The sequence below is a fragment of the Pygoscelis adeliae genome, unplaced genomic scaffold (genome assembly GCF_000699105.1).
Source record: "Pygoscelis adeliae isolate BGI_AS28 unplaced genomic scaffold, ASM69910v1 Scaffold199, whole genome shotgun sequence".
Lineage (NCBI taxonomy): Eukaryota > Metazoa > Chordata > Aves > Sphenisciformes > Spheniscidae > Pygoscelis > Pygoscelis adeliae.
In genome coordinates this window covers 1500244-1503155 of record NW_008825495.1, presented here as the reverse complement: position 1 = coordinate 1503155, position 2912 = coordinate 1500244, and positions in this window count along the sequence as shown.

Sequence of the window (2912 nt, the reverse complement as noted above, 5' to 3'; positions counted from 1 at the left end):
CCCCCGCCTCCCAGATCATTATTCTATCTGTGAGAAAACGCCCTCAGATTTCGAGGCACGACAGCAGCGTGCGGTTGTATAGTTTATGGAAAAAGACTATTAGGAGGTGTCTGGGTGACAATTTATAGCTAGATCTCTCTCCAAAAGTAACCATCATATACTTACTATTTGCAAGCAAACCAGCACGAGGAACCAGCGTTTGGCAGCACACCAGTTTCTTTGTGGACATTTCCAGGTCTAATCCCTGGTGCCTGTGCCTCCCCAGGGCCATAGCTGTCCCAGGCAGGTCATTTCCCGCAGGAGACTTGGGCTACGCATGCCACCCTGAAATGCCTGAGATACGTGCTCTGGTGTCTTTTAGCAGGAAAGCAATAAAGGCTTAAGTGATAGAATATAAACAGAGTGAAGAATTTATAAGGCAGAAGTCTTTCCAGGATGGAGCCTGGCTTGGTTCTTGCAGGAGCAAACGCATCTCTCGGCTCTCGCAAGGTAGTGTCGCAGCATCCCTGAACTCCGCACCAACTGAATCACACCGGGAAATGATGAACACTCCCTCCGGCTTTCTGAGGAGGTTTTCAATAAACGTGCAATTTATCTGCACCAGCCGGGTGCTTTATACCAGGAGGACGAAGCACAGGGCTGTAGGGTAAATAAGAGGGTGGCGGAGGGAAGGATGGAGGGAGCTAGCAGTGGGAGGTGAGCCCGGGGGTGGCTGCGGGCGGGAAAGCTGGGCTCAAGGCGGGAGCCAGGCTGCTGAAAGCGGGGCTGTGGAGGTGGAGATGCCAAACCTCAGCCTCCGTCTTCCGAAAAGTTTGCAGGAAGGCAGCAGGGCAGGGTTGGGAGATGTTGTTCTTCCCCACCGCTGCCCCAGGCGCCTCTGCATTCCTCGGGAGGCCTGCCCTGCCTGCTGCCCGTGCTGCCTCCTCCCGCGCTGCCTACACATTTAACCCCCAAGTTGCAGGGGCAGGCTGGGGACTGCGGGCAGACCCCTGCCCTCCCCTACAGCCCAGCTGCCCACCGTGCAGCCTGGGTACGTGCGTCCCCTGCCCCCAGGGTCACAGCAGAAATGGGTCCAGACTTGGATGTTTTGCTTCTGTTGCAGTACAACTGCCTGCTACGGGGCATGATCTCTGCTGTAAATGACACTGAGTCATTTAATTAACAGTAACGACACAGAAGGGCCAGGGCAGCACTGGGGCAGCTTTCCAAACTGCCTTTCTGGAGTGGTACAGATGCTTCACAAAAAGATTTTCAGGGTCATGTTCCTTAAATGACTACACCCTGCAGCATTAGTTCAGTGGGGATGCTGTGGGCCCTGCTCACAGGTGGGTAAACTGAGGCAGGGAAGGGTTACCTGGCAGGGCACACTGTGGGGAGGCGAGAGAAGCCATAGGGAATCACCAAGAACCCAAACGGGAGCCCAGGCAGCAGCAGAGAAAGAAAAGGCTGTGGATCTCCGAGCTGCAGCAGTTCGGTCTCCCCGAGGAAGGCCAGAGCCGGGTGCCAAGCACTTGGCTGCCGCTCCGGGGCAGAGAACGCCCTTCGCCTTCCTCTCTTCAGTTTCTCCAGGTGCCATCAGCAGTGGCGGAGACGCTGGTCTCCCTTTGCCGTCAGTCCACTGGGCCAAACACTTGCTTTCTGTGACATCAGGGTTGCACCAAAATAATGCAGGTGGCTTTGGTGGTTTTCCTACCCCTAGTCGAAAGAATATGGAAGAGTTTGTTTTCTCCATTTTCTACTAAAAAGAGCCTTTTATCAGGAGAAGAACTTGCCTGGACAATTTTCCAGCTTGGTTTCCCTGCCTCTTTATCAGTGCATTAACACAAACAGCACCATGACCTGTTTAACCAACATATGTGGCCCTTAGTAATCCTCGGCTGGAAGCACTCTGCAGGTCAGACAGCATCCTGTCATCAATCATTGGCCTCACATGGCTTGGTGGACTTCGAGTGGACTTGCCAGATGCAGTCATTGCACCCACCCCGTTCTTCCGTGCATGTCCTAGGAGAAGCTCTCTGACTAACAGATGTTTTTAAATGCTCTTTCACATGGGAAAATTGGGAAGTATATATTTTCATTGCACCCTTGCTATTTCATCCAGCCACGTGGATCTCCAGGGATGGAGACGTACTTAAGAAAAATATTCATTTCTAAAAGCTTCTACAGTTTTTTTCACAATACTTTCCTGGCTTAGCCAGCCCGACAACGCACGCTCACATTTCTATTTTGCGGCAAATAGTAAGATTTGCTAATTACACTGCTGTGTATTTAAAGACAATTGGTTTCCATTTGTAGCAGAAAACAATTTCCTGTTATACCAATTATTTTAATCTTCATCAGAAACAAACCCAGGCTTCCAATGCTAGCAACGTGTCATGTTCCTTTATTAAATCGCTCTTGTTTCTGCCCCGGTTATATGTCCTGTGTTTAGTATTCCTGATCAGTGCACTCTATCATCTACAGCTGTTATGACTGTATATATTTCGCCTCGCGTATTGTTGGCACCAAACACAGTTATTGGAGAGCAACTTCCCCTGCTTGGCAGCTCCTGCATATCCTCTGGCAGCGGGAGATGGGTGTACTGGGAGAACCTTGGACCTTTTATGCTCGGTTTTGGCACATGTAAAAAACTACTGATAGATAAGGAAGTTCAGAGCCTTAGATGTGACTGCAGGCCTGCAACCAGCTCAGTGAATGTGCTTTTATCTAAGAGAGCAAGCACAAAGGCACGCATTTCTGTTCATGTAAATCATAGAATCATAGAATCATTAAGGTTGGAAAAGACGCTTAAGATCATCGAGTCCAACCGTCAACCCAACACCACCATGCCCACTAAACCATCTCCCTAAGCGCCGCATCTACACGTCTTTTAAATACCTTCAGGGATGGTGACTCAACCACTTCCCTGGGCA